At 41.7% G+C, this 20007-nt stretch overlaps 1 long non-coding RNA gene across 1 annotated transcript in view; it reads right to left on the bottom strand.

The window, feature by feature from the left end:
• Positions 1–273: 273 nt before the first annotated feature.
• LOC122548670 overlaps positions 274–20007 on the bottom strand; it is a 100494-nt gene continuing 80760 nt past the window's right edge. Inside the window, exon 4 of the long non-coding RNA XR_006311299.1 lies at positions 274–1141. This is a non-coding gene — a long non-coding RNA (uncharacterized LOC122548670). The remainder of the gene's footprint in view (positions 1142–20007) is intronic.

Below are 20007 nucleotides of genomic sequence, written 5' to 3'. Positions count from 1 at the left end.
ACAGTGAAAATCCAGCCTTTAATGGTTATATATATAGTTTTTACAGAATGTCAACACTGTGTTGCGGGTTTGTATAGTTTGTGTAATCATTGTTTGCTTGAAAGCTTTACTGATACACCTCACACTAATTTGTTGGACTACTGCTCATGACTTCCAATTTCTTGACATTAACAGCAAACATGCTGACTGTTAGCATTACAGTGATATTTGAATGATATGATGATTATAGTGTGTGAGACATAATAACAGTCACATGTCATCATGCAGGTCGGTTTTTAGTGAATATGGGTTGCATTTTATAAAGGGAGCATTCTAAACTGGATATACGTATTAGGACATTGGAAAATACGACATTGCCCTTTTGATTAAAAAAATCAGAAACTGCATCACTGCAAATGAAGCAGTCCCTGTAAACACACACAATTACCCACCGAGATTGGGACAAGTATTCCCACATTTTGCCCCTTGGGAATCTTACTTCTCATTCACAAAGTAAGGGAAAAAAAGAGATGATTCAGTCTCCACATGGACTTTTAAGGATATCCCTAAGATGAGGGGACAGGGTGCTTGGTTTAAGAATTTGTTGAAGCAAGACATGCCAAGGAGACCAGCATATGAGAGAGTTAGACTGCTAGTACCTGGTGTAGAACCCTCAAACATACAAAAAAACTTAACTTCATAGTTCATCTTTGCAGCAGAAAGATATGCTAAGTTATTTCACAGAGAACTGGGAGGGAAGATAGTTATTATAAAGGAAATGAAAAACTGGGTCAAACTGAGATTTAATGTGAAGTGGATTATAGAGGAAGAGAATACATGACACATAGTTTCCATTTTAAATAGTTAAAAAACATTTATCTCCACTTTACAATTTCCTTTATTTTGTGATTCATTTCTGGATATCTCCTAGTTTGTTTTCAAATGCAGACTTTGCAGAGATAATTAATATTAATCACAAGAAAAAGTAACTCCTCTAGGGATCAGTAGGAAGATCCTAATATCCGGCGCCTACTCCCTGCTCCTCGTTATGGTGTGGGCATGTGCTGACGTCTGGTGGGAAGCAGGATAAATGAGCTGTCCTGGTGAGTGGTCAAATGTGGGGGTGGAGAGAATGCTGCTATCAGAAGACAGAGGAACGTTCCTACAAGAATGAAGAGTAATTAATATAATCATTAGACTGGAGCCTGCTTTACATGTAGGATTCACATAGTGGCACTGTACATTGGGGTCACCATAATATCTAGCACCCTGTGCAGTACTGGACACACTCAGACCTCTGTAGTAGGTCTGCACCTCAAGGGAAAATGTGTAGTTACCTGTGCGTATTATTCTTACTTGTTTCTTTATATAATTTCTGAGTGTGTTAATGATTGCAGTTCTGTACATGTTTGAGTATTTGTATTATATTTTTTTCCTGTCATGGGAATCTTTCTGCATTTACATGTGAATGTGTATCTATGTGCAAACATACAAAATAGAAACAGTATTTGGCCATTCAGTTTTTTTGATCCTGTTCTGCCATTCAACGAGATCATAGCTGATCTGCTTTGACAGCGTTTTCCTATACTACCTCGATATCCCTTGATGTTACTAATTTGTAGAAAGCTATCACAATCCTCAACACACTCAATGACCAAGCCCACTCAGGCAAGGATCCCAAACATCACCTGAAGGTTCAATGTAATGACATAACGTATGTGGGTGAATAAGACCTGATAAAAATCCTGAAATTCCCTTCCAAACAGCATCATGGGAATACCTACAGCAGCAGGTTAAGAAGATAGCTCTCACTACCTTCTCAAGGGCAATTAGGAACAGGCAATAAATGTTGGCCCAGATAGAGATGCCCACATCTCACAAGTGAATTGAAATAAACATAAAGGTGGTGGATGGGAGAAACACATGTCACAGGCAAGAAAATACAAATAGTTTGGTTAAGAAGAAGGCATTGTTCAATACTTGATAGCAAACTGAAGCAGCCTTTTTAACTTGCAATGAACAGAACTTATTACCTTCACAAATAGTTTGGTTATAGGACACCATGTGTTTAGTCTCATTTGAATTTTATTGGCCAGTGCCTTTGAGAGATAATAAAGGCAATGTGACTTTAATAGTCATATCCAATTTAGGTGCAATTGATTTAGATTCTACAGAAAGTCACCTTTAGTGATGAAAGATGCAGCCACACATATGGTCAGTTTCAGGCTCCTTTATATGCCTTGTAATTGATAGTAATTGAAATTTGAATGAGCAGATTTGAACTTTTTTCTGGGATAGAACTTACTATGGACCATATTTCAGTTTGAAAACTTGATTTGCTTCTGCCTGCACCAGTTTAAATGCAATCATTAACCCATTTATTGTTTAGCAGGTCTCTGACTGCATTAACTTACTGCATGTAGTCATTCAATGTGAATACTAATCAAGCTCACAATGATTTATGCCTTTTTGATATTTCACAATGGCATTGTAACTGGCCATATATTTCAACAAATTCTTTGGAAGAAAAAGCTAAAAATTTAGAGACAGGTTATGTTGGGTTCCTCCCTCTTTCTTTCCGTCCATCAAAATGTTCTCAGAATTTGGGAGTTACTATAAAAGATATAAGTGTGCAGGAGTCACCTTATGTATTATTATTCCCAGCAATATTTTGACAATGATAGATTCTCATGGCACTGGTGCATCCCGGACAATCATTGTTGCAAGGATATTTGGGAATGGCCAAACTAAAATATCAAGTGCAGAATATGACCAGGCAAGGAATGACATTGGTCAGAAAGTTAGGAAAATCAATCAGATCAGCAATAAAGCGAATCTCGTTGACAAGAGCGAAATGTTCGATTTCTCAACCAAGTGTTGAACAGCGAGACAGGATTCCTGTGAGTCAGTGGAGAGAGACGCCTAAACAAATCTATTACAATGCATTAACATCTCACTATTAGTTAACATCTCATTTATACGCAGCATCTCATTCTCCCACATACTGGAAAGAAACTAGACAGTGACAATTCCTGATATCCAGCCTACCAGCTTGGACACCAGTCATCAATAGCTCAGGGCACACTCCATGGGTAGTGACTGCCCACATCTACAATCCATGTATATTAGCATCAGACACATCCCTTCCACAGATCGATTTTTAAGAATCCCATCATTTCCGCTGGGCTTTTGTTCCATCCACTAGTTGGTTGCACGTTGAAATATCCCAAAAAGAAAGAAAAGAAGCTAGCCTTCTCTCTTGATTGGTAAGGCTGTAGTCTTACAAGCGATCTTTGTAATTGATTGCTTTATTGAAGCCTGGGACTGAAGTTCACCAGAAATCAGCTCATTGCCAACTTTGGTGAGTTTCGTCTGTGAGGTACTGTCTGTGAGGCCCAGTGAATCTTCTACAGCAACTTCCCAGATGTGCCTCACTACCTACGCAGATGCTCATGTGGCACAATGTTTGTTGGATCCTCCCACTCCTAGCACTGGCACCATCTTTAAAACCCAGCCTTGCATCAAGTCCTTTGCTAGCAGTACAAGGCTGCCCCTCACAGATCCTGTCAAGGACCCCAGATATGTCGGACAAGGGGAAATTGATAATATGCTTTGCCAATATGGACCTGGAGGTAACCGTGGTTAGGGTGTTGCAGATGAGGGTCATCTCTCTTCATATAATAAAAATCGAACATATTGGAAATATTCAGCAGGTCTTGTAAGTACTAAAGAAAGCTACAGAATTCATGTTTCAAGTTGACCTTTCATCAGAACTGGAAGATGTTTGGAAGGTGCTGGGTACTTCCAGGGTCAGGCAGCAGTGCTAACCACTGTGCCACCGTGCCGCCCACCATATAATAAAAATCGAGCATATTGGAAATATTCAGCAGGTCTTGTCAGTACTAAAGAAAGCTACAGAATTCATGTTTCAAGTTGACCTTTCATCAGAACTGGAAGATGTTTGGAAGGTGCTGGGTACTTCCAGGGTCTTTGATATTTCTTCAAATTTCTGGTTTTATGGTATCTTACTTCTGTAATCTCTTCAATGTGATGCAAGTAGTGGAGCTGTGTTTAAGTCACTGTGCATCCCTTACTGAAAGTCATATCAATTCCAAATAATCCTTCTGGATTCCCTTCACCATATAGGATGCTCCTTATTAAATTCACAACCACTGTCAACAGCCCATTCTGTAGAAAGAAATTTGAGGCTCTGCTGTGAAAAAGAATGGCAGGTTTTTCCATAGATAATGGAGTTAGAAATTTCAGCTTCAAAAGCTGAAAGCCTTCTCCCTGGGTCATTTGTTACATTCCAGGGGACTGCCATGGAAATATGTAAGTCAGCTGGCCTCAAATTAAATTAATTTCCATTTCTAAGCATTTCCTATGCAATGGACATCATTGTTGGTCACAATGCTTATTCCGAACAGTTTATGGCTGTCATAGATACTTCTCATCTCCTTATCTGCTCCAACCTCGCTAATTGGAATGTTAACACACCAATTAACAAACCATTTGTACTGGTGGTGTGTAATCAACTGGATTCACCACATGCTTCATCCCCACTGTGAACCAAATGCAAGACGAGCATTCAGCAGAAACCCTGACCAACTGTCAGCGTGTAATGAGTTCTCATGCTGACTGAATGTTGTTTACATTTCTGCAGGCAGCTCCCCACCAATGCTTGCAAGCCTGATTTAATTACTTGCTCTCTTGGTAATGGTGGGCCCAGGGCAGGACCCCAAATGCTGTCAGTGTTTTTGTGTTTGTTTGTTGAATGTGCCGGACAATGGAGGATTGTGGGCAGCGTGCAGTCTGCTCACTAGCTGAGGAATGCCATCTCAAGAGCCTTTCAAACAAACTAAACAAAGCCTGCTGATGTGGACTGACAATGTTTCCTCTGTGTCAACCACTGAGGTGTTTGGAAAAGTATTTGGTGACAAATTGCAGGCTGTTGATTTTCCCCTGTAAATAATTACTCGTCGACTTAATCCAGCTAAGCTCTCCTTCATATGACCATCAGCACACTTTGAAAGAATGATGCCAGAGCAGGTTGTGGAGCTGAGCCATAAAATAAGTGGCTAATTTGTCAGATGTCAATATAATAACGAGACACTGTTAAACTGCATTTCAGTTAGTTGATGAAAACATATGTGTGAAAGTAAATTAGAACTGGCTGCACCCCTTTTATTTAGGAAAGCAATGTTTGACACAATTTCAAATAGAGCAATCGGACAAACTCAGAGACAGAAGGTATGAATGAAACAGCATGTATCATGACGTTATAATTGAAAGGGGATCTTTGGGCATCAGCAGCAAAGGATTCAATCCACTCACAGGGGAGGATGCTGCACAAATGTGCAGACTGGGACATAATACCCCAAACCTTCCAATCTCCGTTGGAATCCCAGTTTCTTTGCAAGAACATTTGGGCTAGACTTCTGATGCAAAATCTATCCCAACCCATGTAATCCAAGTAGCTGAAACATTGCAGAAACTATATTCCATGTTTTAGCAATAGCTGTGTATTCCAGTAGAAAATGGGTGTTAGGTGGGGGGGGGTGATAAGTGGGTCTGGTGGCAGGTGGATAAGGAGGTTGGGTGCCAGTGGTTGAGGGTATATGGTGCCAGGTGGGCAAATGGGTAGAATGGAAGATGGCAACTTGGGACATGTCAGGCATTGGCGCTGGTTTTGGGAGTGTGTGGGGCTTAGTGAATGGTGGCATTGAGGTGTGTGGCAGGAGTGGATAGAGAGATTGGAACAGGCTGTTCAAAGGTCCTGACAGTCGGGTGTCATTGTTTTTAGTGTCTGGTCTACAAGAGAGGGGTGGGAAGTGGGTGTTCTGGTTGGGAGTTCTGGTTGGGGGTTCTGGTGTTGGTGTTGGAGATGGGGTGGTGAATGGCAGAGAGGGAGTGTCATTGAACCATTGAAATACAACACAAGGGGGACTTTTGACCCATCTTGTCCATGCCAACCCAAAGACACCCAGATGCCCTTTCTAATCCCATCTTCCTCTCACAGTGCATAGCCCTGCAGTTTACAGCACTTAAGGTGACCTGGCATGTTTTAAAAAGAGTTTAGGATCTCTGCCTCCAAAACCAATTCAAGCAGCGAATTCCACATACCTGCCACCCTCTGCATTAAAAGGCTTCTCCTCACATCCCCTCTAATCCTTCCAATGCTTTGCTTGAATCTCTGACCCTGGTTTTGAACTTCCTACCAAGGGAAACAGGCACCTATTATCTACTCTTATCTCTCTCCCTCACAATTTTGTATACCTCAATCATGTCATCCCCCAGCCTTCACTGTTCCAAGGAAAACAACCTCAACATCCCCAACCTCTCACTGTAGCTACAATTCTCCAGCCCTGGCAACATTCCAGTAAATTTTCTCTGCAGTCTCTCCAAAGTAATTATGTCCTTCCTGAAATGTGGTGACCAGAACTGCACAGAATACTCTAGATGTTGCCTCACCAGTGTTTTATATCTCGACAATTATGTTGGGGAAGGTCAGTTGTTGTGGGTGGGAACTGATTTTCTGAGCGGTCTGTGTGACAGACTGGGAAGTTAGTTTAAAAGTTATCCAGGAGCTAGAGCATCTTTTAATTCCTCTAAGAAGAGGGGAGGGGAGAAAAGTTCCAGAGTGACATGGATATCGTTAAGTTGCTGCTTTTTGCATTCCTTAATGCCAGTCCCTTCCCACTTATACACACAATTTGTATGAAGCTTAATGTCAGTTTTAGAATTTCCAGTTTGCCATGAATATGCAATCCCTCTACACATGCATCCCCCACCAGGATGGTCTCAGGGCTCTCTGCTTCTTCCTGGAACAAAGGCCTGATTCATCTCGATCCATCACCATCTTCCTCCACCCGGCCAAGCTCACCCTCACCTTGAACAACTTCGCATTTCACTCCTCCCACTTTCTCCAGGGTACATGCATGGGCACCCATTATCTCTGTCTCTTTGTGGGGTATGTAGAACATTCCATGTTCCAGTCCTATTCCAGCTCCTACCCATAACTCTTTTTTTCCGGTACATTGGTGACATCATCAGTGCTGTGTCACTCTCCTACTCAGAATTGGAAAAGTTCATCAATTTCTCTTTCAATTTCCACCCCGCTCTCCACCTTCATCTGGTTCAGTTTTGCCTTCTGCCTTACCTTTCCATCTCTGTTTCCATTTCTAGAAATAGGCTGGCCACCAGTATCCATTACAAACCCACTGACTCCCACAGTTACCTTGACTATAAATTTTCACACCCTACTTCATGTAAAGACTCAATCCACTTCCTAGGTTCTGTGTCTCCATTGCATCTACTCTGATGACACCCGCTTCTATAAGGGGGCGCTGAAATATCCATCTTCTTCCTTAACCAATAATTCCTCACCATCCTGGTTGACAGGACCTTCAGCCAGGTCTGACTCATCCCCACGCTTTGACCCTCACTCCCTCTCTTCCCTCCCACAACTGTGATAGGGTCCCCCTTGTCCTTATTTACCATCCCACTTGTATCCATATCCAAAAGATTATTTGCTGCCAATACTGCCTCTTACAGCAGGATGCCACTATCAGACACGAATTCCCTTCCCTTCCCTTGTCAGCCTTCTGCAGGGATTATTCCCTCTGGGACACTCCAGTCCAGTCTTCGATTCCCAACCCTCAACCTCCCTAATCCCCTCTCCTCCCACACCGCCCCCCCCCCCCACACACCCACCGCCCCAAGGCACCTTTGCATGCAATCACAGAAAGTGTAATGCCTGTCCATTTACTTCCTTCCTCCTCACTGTCCAAGGTTCCAGATACACCCTCTAGGTGAAGCGGTGTTTTACCTGCACTTCACACAATCCAGTCTGTGATCCAGTCTACTGTATTAGCTGCTCACAATGTGGTCTCCTCTGCATTGTGAAATGAAACATAGATTGGGGGGGATCCAATTTGCAGAACACCTACATTCTGTTCGCAAAAATGACCTTAAGCTTTGTGTTCCCTGCCAGTTCAACACATCGTCATATTCCCCGGCCAATATCTCTGCCTCAGGCTTGCTGCAGTGTTCCAGTGAAACTCAACGCAAGCTGGAAGGACCGCGCATCATTTTCCACTGGAGATCCTGAAGCCTTCAGGGCCCAATATCGAATTTAATGCTCCTCCCATGTCCTTACCCCAACCCCCACAAGCTGGAAGAACAGCATTTCATTTTCGGTTTAGGGTCTCGACAGTCTTCTGGACTCAATATTGAATTTAATATTTTTAGAGTCTGAGTACCTTGTCTGATGCCCTTACTCCAACCCCCACACACCAGGCCTCGTCATCACATGGCCTGCTACCACAGTCAACCCATTGTCAGCCACTAACGATCCCCATTAGCAGCTATTCGTTTTCCGAGGACGACCGTTACCCATTCCTTTGTCTACCCAAATGCTGTTCTCTCTGTCTGACCCATCTCCACCTATCGTGTACTTCTTCTCGTTTCCCCCTACCCTTTCTTTAGCATATAGGCCAAACTTTTCCCAGCGACAATCAGTTCTGAAGAACGGTTCCTGGCCTCAAAATGTTCACTCTGCTTTCTCTCCACAGATGCTGCCAGACCTGCCCAGATTTTATTTGGTGCAAATGTCACCTTGGTCATCTGCTATAAGACATGATGATTTTGAACAATGATTTCAAAATCTATGTGACTGGCTGAATGTCATAACCTGAAGTAGTCACATGACTCATAACTGAAATATATGTTTGAATTACTTACAAAGATACAGTTTTGCTTCATGTTTGTCAGTTTGCTTGGACCACCAGAAAAGACTGTTGTTTATCGTTTACTGATAGAATCACAATGGAGCTTTGACTCGCCGGACTCTCTAATTCTCATAAAATCAAACCTATCAGAATTAGTTTGAGCAATTTGCAGCTTCTCTTCTTCCCTTTTTTTCTCTTCCGTTTATTTGAATGAATGCAAGTACAAACGCATGTCATGAACCATTCCCCCAGATTTTGAAAAGAGAAATAATTACTGCTTTGTTTTAACCCGAAATAATTTACTGTGGGATGGAAAAGTAAGTTACCATCACCATATTTAAAAGAGAAAACAAAACAAAATTAAAATCATCTCTGTTATAGACAGAAGAGGAAAAGATTTAAAATACTTCAATTTAACTTGCTGTCATGTCCAAGTCAGGATTTTTTTCAGGTGGTTCCAAATGCACCTAATTGCATATTGGTAGTTTAAGCTTCCTGTGCAATTACAATGTAGTCAGTGCTTTGGGACCTCCAAGGGGTTCCAACATGTATATTTCAGGGTACATCCAATCTCCAGCCTGAAAATATTGGCCAATGAAAATTTGTACAAATCTAATGAATTACTGTTGGAATATGTGGGTGGAATGCTGTGTAAATTAGTGCATTGTAGTAATACAGTGCACTGTAATGCCTTGGCACACCCATTGAGATTTTTAAGGTGTTTTGGAATGACAGGCACTTTGTTTATTTGGGGTTCACTCATTATATATCCGTTGAGTAAAACACCAGCACTACAATCAAAGTGCTGGAATTATTCAGTCGGCCTGCCATCATCTGTGGATAGAGAAATAGCATTGACTTATCAAGTCAAATGGACTTGCAGCACCCATTGTGTTTTTCTTTTCCTATCACTGCTCCCATTATTGGGGTCTGTCCTCATGCCTCACTGCCCAATTTAGGTCTAAATGGATAAAAGCGAAATTCTGCGGATGCGGGAAATTTGAAACAAACACAGAAAATGCAAGAGAATCTCAGCCAGTCTGTAGAGGGAGAAACAGAGGAAACGTTTTATGTGTGATATGAGTCATCTTCAGAACTGAAAGATAATTTTGACAGGGGCAGCAATTCAGTGCAAAAGACAAAGGGGTTGTTAATGGTAGAGTAAGATCAAAAGAGATGTAAATTGGGTGTAAAATTAAGGTGTGAAAGGAGGGACTGAGATCTTTATACTAAGAGTGAAATAAGCAATACTCAAATGCGATAACATTATGGTGATGGGGGGAATGGGAGGCAGGGGTGGGGATGGGGAGGCGGCCAGAGAATATAGCAAAATATATGAGAATATATGAGTCCCATCCATTGACTCCATTTACACTTCACTGTCGTGGAAAGGCATCATCAAAGACCCCTCCAATCCCAGTGAGTGGCAACCTCTTCTGTCAGGCAGAAGATATAGAAGTTTAAACACATGCACCAACAGGTTCAAGAACAGACTCTTCCCTACTGTTATTAGACTGCTCTAATTTCAAATCTAATGTTGGTCTTACTTTTGTGCACCTGTTGTGCAGCTGTAACCTTGTATACTTCACTCTGTTCAATCACCCTATAATCTGCATGTCCTTGTATGTTATGATCTGCCTATACGGAATGCAAAACAAAATGTTTTCATTGTACTTAGTACATGTAACAGCAATAAATCAAATCAAAATCAAATCAAATGGAGAACAGATATAAGGTGGTCAGTTGCTGAAGTTATCAAATGCAACATTGAGACCTTGAGGGTATAAACTGTCGAAGCAGAAAATGAGGTGTTGTTTCTCAAGCTCACATTCTGCTTCTTTGGAGTATCGCAGGACAGAAATGTTAGCATGAAAGCAAGCAACTGGGAGGCCAGGGTCATTCCTATAGACAGAGCAGAGGTAGTCTGCAAAGCAGCCACCCAGTCTGGATTTGGTCTCACCAGTCTCGTAGAGTCATTGAGGTCTACAGAACAGAAAAAGGCCCTTGGGCCCATCGAAAGTCAAATACAATAACCTAACTTTTTCAAATCTAATTTTCTAGCATTTAGCCCACAGCCTTGTATGCCTTGGCATCGCAAGTGCACATTTAAATATTTCTTAAATGTAATGAAGGTTTCTGCCTCTACTACCCTTATAGGCAGAGAGTTCCAGATTCCCACGACCTTCTGGGTGAAAAGATTTTCCTCACATCCCTTCTAAACCTCCTGTCCCTTCCTTTAAATCAATGCCGTCTGGTCACTGGGTCCCTCCATCAAGAGGAAAATGTTCCTTCCTGTCTATGCCCGTCATAATTATATGCATCTCAGTCAATTCCCACCTCAATCTTCTCTGCTCTAAGGAAAACAACACCAGTCTGTCTATCTTCATAGCTGAAAGTTCCTGGTAAATCTCCTCTGCATTCTCTCCAGTGCTATTACATGCCTCCTATAATGTGGATTAAACACAATACTCCAGCTGTGGCCTAACCAATCTCTCTAATTCCAGTATCACATCCCTACTCTGAAACTCTACATCTTGGCTAATTGGAGCAAGTATCCCATATGCAGCCTTGATCACTTTATCTAGCTGTCCCACTACCTTAAAGGACTGATGGACATGTACATCAAGGTCACTCTGATTTTCATGCATCACATGGTCCTACCTTTCATAATATATTCCCTTGCCTTGTTTGTCCTGTCCAAATGCATCATCTCTGAACACAAATTGCCATTGTTGTCCTTACTGTAATGAACATCTTATTATGAGAAGTAAATGCAGTAGACTAAGAAATACAAGTGAAATGTGACTTCTTCTGAAAGGTATGTTTTGGAGACTTTGTCAGTAGGAGGGTGGATGTGAAGGGGAAAATGTTACACCTTCTTCAATTGCATGGTAAGGTGCCAATGTGGAGTGGAGGAGCATTCAGAGTGATGGAAGAATGGACCAGAGTGTCATGGAGGGAATGGATCCCTGCAAAGTGCTGATCACAGAGGGGAAGCGAAGATTTGTCTGGTGGTGACATCCTGCTGGAGGTGACAGAAATGGCAAAGGACGATCCTTTCATCCTTTAGAAAGTAAGGGTGAATGCAACCTATTGTCGTTCTGGAAAGGGGTGAGGGCAGAATTGTGGGATATGTCAGACACAACTGAAGGACCTGTTAATCACAATTGAAGGCTGTACAAAAATCCACCTCAACCACCCTAACATCAATTCTCTATTCCATTAAGGATATCCTTTCATATTATCCTCTTACAATCCTTAAGGATTTTTCAGGGGCTCAGCAGGGTAAATGCTGTTTCCCTCATGGGAGTATGTAGGATCAGAAGATGTAGTCTCAGACTAGAGTGGTGCCAATTTAAGACTATGACGATGAAGCATTGTGAGTCTTTGGAACTCCTGGCCACAGAGAGCTGTGAAGCAGAGAGAGATAGATTCTCGATCAATAGGGGAACCAATGTGGAAAAATGGCAGGAGAGTACGTGTGACGAATGTCAGATCAGCCATGGTCTTCTTGAATGACAAAGCAGGCTGGAGCGGCCCAATCGCTTACTCCTGTTCCTATTTCTTAAGGCCTTATAGTGTATTACAACTACTTAATTCCCTTCACTATTTACCAAGTATTGCACACAGTCACTCACTAGTTTGCAAGACATTTCAGAATTTTGTAGACACTTCATGACTCTCCCTGTTAACCTGATCTGTTCAAATGAACCTCCAGTCCTTCAGCATAACTCCTGATTCCAAAGTACTGTAATAAGAAGATTACAACTGCTGCTTCTGATATCTCTCTTTTCCCATCTTCTCTTTGTTTCCTGTAATCCATTCAGGCTAAATAATCCTTTTGTTCCATTTTAGATACTTAAATCTGGTAGTGGTTTCCCTACATTTTCTTCAGGATATTCCAACAAGTCGACTTTTACCTTCCTCTGTAATAATTGGATCAAAAGTACTGATTGACCATCTCCATTATTTTGTTCTTCTCATGTATAAGATGGCCCCACCTGTCTTTATTCTTTGGCTAACCTTTTACTTATATGCTGAAAAAAGTCAATACTATTTCCCTTTATGCTGTTAAAAATCACACAACACCAGGTTATAGTCCAACAGGTTTAATTGGAAGCACACTAGCTTTTGGAGGGACGCTCCTTCATCAGGTGAATAGTCTATCACTCCGAAAGCCAGTGTGCTTCCAATTAAACCTGTTGGACTATAACCTGGTGTTGTGTGATTTTTAACTTTGTACACCCCAGTCCAACACCGGCATCTCCAAATCATCCCTTTATGCTGATAGCCACCATTAATCTTCTTTAATACCACCTTTTGGCTTTCTAAATTTCTCATGTTGATTCGTTTCTAGAAACTTTCTAATTGTCATAGTTGTCTCTGCTTTTGAGTACCTCCCACTGCTGGCTCATTGTTTGATCTGTCATTCTGCCAACACATTAATCAGAACCAGGTCGCCTTTCATATAACATCTTTTCTTCAACTTGTTTCTCTTTCTAAACTGATCCTATTTAGGTTATGACCACTATTATTGAAGTGTTCTCCAGTTTTCATGATACTTGTTTGACCTGCTTAATTGTATGCATCCTTTTTTGTTCAACTTGTATCAGAACTAGATGCATTCTAAAAGCCTCTAACCATTTTGAAAACATTTTGGCTTAATCCAATCGAGGAGGATTGAAGTGCCGATGATTGCAACTCTGTTACAAGCACAAATTCTCTAAATTGCTTGCACACCATCACCTCAATTTCATTCCCATTACAGGGTATTTGGTGATCAGCAATGTACCTCCTTATTGCTTTATAACTGAACTCAGACAGCTCTGAACGCCATAATTGATAATTGTACTGGGGTACAGCCTCATATCATTGTCCCTTTAAATGATCAATTTGCTGGGGTAGGATGGGATTATGGTTTGGCTATCAGTTTAAAGAAATAAATTCTGTTCCCAAGTTCAGCGGATTAACTTTAGAATAAGCCCATTATCCACGGCGTATAGTTTTGTGTTGCGCTAGGAGGCACAAAACTAATTGCTGTGGATAACTTTAGTTCCTCAACAATGTACTCCTCCATAACATTGTTAGACCAGGAGATCAACAGCTGCAATAAAATGGCCAATGCAGCATATAATTGCTTGTAACATTATATTTGGCTGCTCTGTGGCCTGAAACTGCAGCCAAAGCTGTGATCTACAGGGCAGTTGCATTTTCTACAACTTTTACAATAAAAACACATAATGATACTTTAAGTATAGAATCATGAAAATGGACAGAATGAGGTCATGTGGCCCATCATGCCCGTCTCTGCACCTGCTTTTTCCCCAGTGTTCTGTAAATTCTCTCTCAATTTATCAACTCCCATTTGAAAGTTATTATTGAATCTTATTTCACCACTTTTCTTCAAGCTGCGGATTCCAGATTATAACAACTCTCCTTGTGAAAAAAAATTTGTCTCATATTGCCTTTCTTTTGCCAAGTACCTTAAATCCGTGTCCTCTGATTACTGGTGCTTCTGCTAGTGAAAACAGTTCCTCCTTTTTAGTCTATCAACACCCTTCATGATTTTGAATGCTTCTGTCAAGTTTCACCATTAACTTGCTCTGTTCTGAGGAGAATCATGCCAGCCTCTCTTGTCTCTCTACATTACTGTACGCACTAATGCCTGGTACTATTCTTTTAAATCCATTCTTCACCCTCTCCAAGACTTTGCAATCTTTTCTAAATGTGATGTACAAAATTGACAGCAATACTCCAATTGAGGCCAAACCAGCATTTAACAAAGACTCAGTAGTCCATGGCTCTGGAAGTTTAGGATCTCATATATCTTTTTAATAGCCTTCTCAACTTATCCTGCCATGTTTTATAGACTTGGATATGCACACACATCCAATTCTTTCTGTTCTGTATTCCATGTAAAATTATTATGCTTAGTTATTGCTTCTTCTCATTACTCCTGCTAAATTTCTTCACAGTTTTTGTCACATGTCTGTTATTTCATAAGACTATTCTATTTGAAGAACATAGGAACAGTCAGAACCAGGACCATGATTAGGCAATTCAGCTTCCCGAGCCTGCTTTGCCATTCAATACTATCATGGCTGATCTCACCTTGGCCTCAATTCCATTTCCCTGCCTACTCCCTATAACCCTTCAACTCAGCATTAATTAAAATCTGTCTATTTCCTCTATAAATTTATTCAGTGTCCAGGCATCCACCACACTCTGGGCAGTGAATTCCAGAGAGGAATCTATTGCTGTTGTGCTCACAGTTTAGTACACATCTAAATTGCTTTTAAACTCTATCCTACATGCCCAAATTCATATCACTAAGATTCATGAGAAAGAAAAGTGGTCTCAACCCTGACCCTGAAATTGTAGGCCTAACATACGATGAACAGCTAAGGATCCTGGGATTGTATTCATTAGAATTTAGAAGGTTGAGGGGAGATCTAATAGAAACTTACAAGATAATGCATGGCTTAGAAAGGGTGGACGCTGGGAACTTGTTTCCGTTAGGCGGGGATACTAGGACATGTGGGCAAAGCCTTAAAATTAGAGGGGGCCGATTTAGAACAGAAATGAGGAGACATTTCTTCAGACAGAGAATGATGGGCCTGTGGAATTCATTGCCACTGAGCGCAGTGGAGGCTGGGATGTTGGGTGTCATCAAGGCAGAGATTGATAAATTCTTGATCTCGCAAGGGATTAAGGGCTACGGGGAGAGTGCGGGTAAGTGGTGTTCAAGTGCCCATCAGCCATTATTGAATGGTAGATTGGACTCGATGGACCAAATGGCCTTACTTCCACTCCTATGTCTTATGGTCTTATGGTTTAATGGACCACTGGATGACACTACTTCACAATTTTGCCCAGTCTGAAAACTATTGATTTATTATTATTCTCTGCTTTCTGTACCTTTCTGTACCTTTGCCATATCCTTATCCACACAGCCACTATTTTCTTAGTCCTAAGGCCCATTCATTTGATTTTAGATTACTTACAGTGTGGAAACAGGCCCTTCGGCCCAACAAATCCACACCGCCCCGCCGAAGCGCAACCCACCCATACCCCTACATTTACCCCTTACCTAACACGGGCAATTTAGCATGGCCAATTCACCTGACCTGCACATCTTTGGACTGTGGGAGGAAACCGGATCACCCGGAGGAAACCCACATAGACACGGGGCGAACATGCAAACGCCACACAGTCAGTCGCCTGAGGCGGGAATTGAACCAGGTCTCTGGCGCTGTGAGGCAGCAGTGCTAACCACTGTGTCACCATGCCGCCCACAGTTTGCTAGACTGTAATGTGTCACCCCTATGTTCTCGAATACAGAGGGTAAGGGAAAGTTGAAGGTAGACCCCCATGGTCTTGTGCACATTAAGATGTCCATCAAACGGGGTGGCATAGTGGCTGAATGGTTAGCACTGCTGCCTCACAGTACCAGGGATCTGAGTTTGATACCACTGTCTGAGTGGAGTTTACACATTCTCCCCATATCTGTGCTGGTTTCCTCTGGGTGCTCTGGTTTCCACCCACAGTCCAAACATGTGCAGGTTAGATGGATTGGCCATGATAAATTGCCCTTCGTGTCCAGGTATGTGCAGGCTAGGTCAGTTAGCCATGAAAAGGGCAGGGTTACAGGGATAGGATAAGGGGTATGGGTCAGGGTGTGATGTTCTTCGGAGGGTTGATGTGAACTCCATTGGCCAAATGGCCCATATTCCCACTGCAGGAATTATATGATTCTATCAGAGTGAATCAAAACTAGTCTTTTAGCCAGATCTTAGCTATCAAATGCACTCATCCAGGCTTTGTAGGTATTGAACAAATATCCAATGAAGGCCAACATGTGAATTTACCACAGGAAATACCTGGAGGTACCAGGCAGTTAGGAGAGAGGAACCCGGATTATTAAGCCCCTTCTCACCTTCGGATCAAACTGACTCGTCTCCTTTGGTAAGGCCACCTTGACTTGGCCCAGCGAACCCACCCCATCCTTCATATTCCTGAGCTCCACTGAAAATCCTCAGCCTGGGATATACTGCAGTATCGGCAGTGGCCACTTCTCCTACTGCTGGCCTCTGATTGGCCGTCTCCTGTAAGAGGCAGGACAGCTGCCCACCCCAGGATTCCTGGGAAGAAATGCCCCTCACAAGAACTGTAGGAAGTCCGATGTCAGGAAGGTAATTGGGACTTAAACCCATTCGAGCTCCCAAAAAATGGCTATGGCAAGTCTGCCACTGGTTTTCCAATCAGGATCATTGAATTCTGCCCAGCCTTTAATCAGAACTGACCTTATTCCTTTACTGATTTTGCCTGTCTTTACACAAAACTAAGGAGTACTGGGATGCCCATCAGCACTTTTAAAGTGAGATCAAAGAGTAGATGTATATACCACAGAAGCTTCTGTAAACATTATTGCACATCAAAGAAAGCATTGTATATGTAAAAATTACTTTCTTTGCGTAATGGGCATCGCTGGCATTTAATATACTTCCAGTCCAAAGCCCAAAAAGTATATGTGCTGCCTCTTTATGCCACTTAATTACATTTTAAACCATTCATTTTTAAAATTAATTCATGGTATATGTGCATCTCTGGTTAGACCAACATTCATTGCTCATCCATTACCCAGAGATAATACTCAAACACATTGTTATATGTCTGGAGTCATATGTAGGACAGACTATGTAAGAGAAAATGAGGATTGCAGATGCTGGAGATCAGAGTTGAGAATGTGGTGCTGGAAAAGCACAGCAGGTCAGGCAGCATCTAAAGAGCAGGAGAATCGATGTTTCGGGCATAAGCCCTTCATCAGGAATCAAATCCTGATGAAGGACTTATGCCAGAAACGTTGATTCTTTTGCTCCTCAGATGCTGCCTGACCTGCGGTGTTTTTCCAGACCATGTAAAGATGGCAGATTCCCTTCCTTTAAGGATTTTAATGAACCAGACTTTTTTTTACAACAGTGTGTTTTATAATTTGGTTTTACAACAATTTGGCAGCAGTTACATGGTTGTCATTAGGCTAACTTTTAATTCCAGATTTTTTTTTAAATTTAAAATTCATCATCAATCTTGGTGGGATTCGAATCCATGTACTCAGAACATTAGCCTGAGGTCTGAGAGGGATGTTAGCCCAGGTTTCCAGCTGGAAGTAGTCAGGCACTTTACAATAGGAAGTTTAAAAAGCCAAAAAGCAATTGAAGCCTGAGAAGATTTTCCCCATAATTTTCAACCCATACATTGTAGCACCACCTGCTGTACATATTGGTGAGGAAACTGTTAAGAGCCCACAAGAGAAAGCAACCACATTTTCGAGACCACATTTTCTTTATCAAAATGCTTGGCTTGCCACACAAAAATGTACTGTGCGATAGCAGTCAGGTGTCAATTTCAGAAGAATTCCTTGCTGATAATTTTTCACACTTTTGAAAGGTCGGTGTGAATCATTCAGGCAAACCCCTATGTGTCTTCAGCAATGAGCTGAGGGAGTGCACTGACAGGGTAGACATAGTTGAACACAGTGACCGGATTGAGAAGGGGAGGCAGCATGACAGGAGCCAGTTTCATGGTTCCCCAGCCTGGACAAAGTGGTATCAGTGACTTTGTGTTTTAGTGTGCTTTCCAAGGTTTCATGAAGGTTGTCACAGTTCAATAAGAGGAGGTGAAGAAATACTGGCAGTCTTGGCAAGTACTGATCGCCTGACACAAAATTGATTGTTTCGGCATGAGGTGTCAGGGCTATGGCCAAATCATTCTAACTTTACAAGTCCCAGAGAGAAAAAAAATCACCAAAATCATCCACCAAGCAGGAGAGGTTTTCACAGTTACGTCTGCAAAGTACAACGAGTTTTAACGATTTGGCAGAAAATGAAACTCTTGGCAGGAAATTAGAAAAAAAAAAGCTTGAAATGGAGCTTAGCCACACATCTGAAGGAATGATTGAAAGGAACTCTATTGTGCCATTAATTAATGAACCAAAGAGTGTTAAATAAAGACATCCTGCTATCAGAATTCAAAACAGAATTTTAGTCATACTAAAATAATCAAAACAAGAAGTTTTCAGTTGCACAATCTCTCAGTGTTTCTCTCAAATATTGTGGGACTCAGAGCAGAAAGTGAGTCTTCTGGGAGATGCATGACATCAGTGTGTTTCTTAAATAGAAATTTCTCTCATTCAGAGCCAGGCTGAAGTTTTTCTGATACAATAGTTCCCGCTGGACCTTTTCCTTCAAATGTTTGGCTTCAAGACTGAGGAGGAAATAAATGATCGGGGGAGTGAATGGTCTTAAATGGGATGTTCATCTGCAGGCTGATAAGACTTGTAACCATATTTTAGTTTATCTGCAGAAGCTAACTGCAACCCAGTTGAACAACAAAGATGTTTAGTGAAAAAGATGAAAAGTGTAAAGCATGCAAGTCTCATTTGGCAGGGAACAGACCAGTGACTCAAATAGATGTAAACTTGATTCCTAACCAGTAGACTGTGAGATCAAGATCTATGGCTGAGTTGTCACTCCTATAACTCTGCCCCCATTGGATGAACTTAAACAGTTCTCGAGGGTAAGGTGTGCATTTACAATTAAATACAAGTAGGCCTGATTACATGGATTTGCCAAAATACTGAACAGTTTAAAAAAAAAGCACCTTCTTCCTTGGCTCACTTTTTGCTTTCACAATTCTGCTTGTTTGTGAAAAAATCAATACCATCGAAGACCAGAATCATTATATCCTCCTTTAACCTCCATTTTCTTCACCAAACATCTAGCAGCGTAGCCTTGTTTTGCAGAATTCTCTACCTTTTCTTCACAGTACAGTGCAAAGAAGCTGTATTGAGTGCACATCCATCCTATAGCCAAAATGAAATTGTGTCTCCTTGGGTGAGAATGCATCCATTTCAGAGGCTGAATAAATTGGGGTTAGAGTCCATGGACATTTGAAGAATGAGAAATGAGACATGCATGGTTCCAGAAGAGCTCAAGAGGGTAAACGCTATGAAATGGTTTGTTGCTGGTCAGGGAATCTAAAACACTGGGTACAGTTTTAGGACGAAGTGCAAATCATATGGGGTACGTCGGGTTCCAAGAGATCAATTATGTTAGGGGATTCTGTAGTCCGAGAACAGACAGACGTTTCTGTAGCCAGCTGTGAAAAAGCAGAATGGTGTGTTGCTTGTCAAGTGTGAGGTTGTCCATTTTGGAAGGACAAATAAGAATGCAGAATACAGGGTTAATGGTAGGGTTCTTAGTAAGGTGGAGGAGCAGAAGGATCTTGGGGTCTATGTTCA

The sequence above is a fragment of the Chiloscyllium plagiosum genome, chromosome 3 (assembly GCF_004010195.1).
Source record: "Chiloscyllium plagiosum isolate BGI_BamShark_2017 chromosome 3, ASM401019v2, whole genome shotgun sequence".
Lineage (NCBI taxonomy): Eukaryota > Metazoa > Chordata > Chondrichthyes > Orectolobiformes > Hemiscylliidae > Chiloscyllium > Chiloscyllium plagiosum.
The sequence above is the reverse complement of the archived record's forward strand: the minus strand, read 5'-3'. Positions and strand labels throughout refer to the sequence as shown.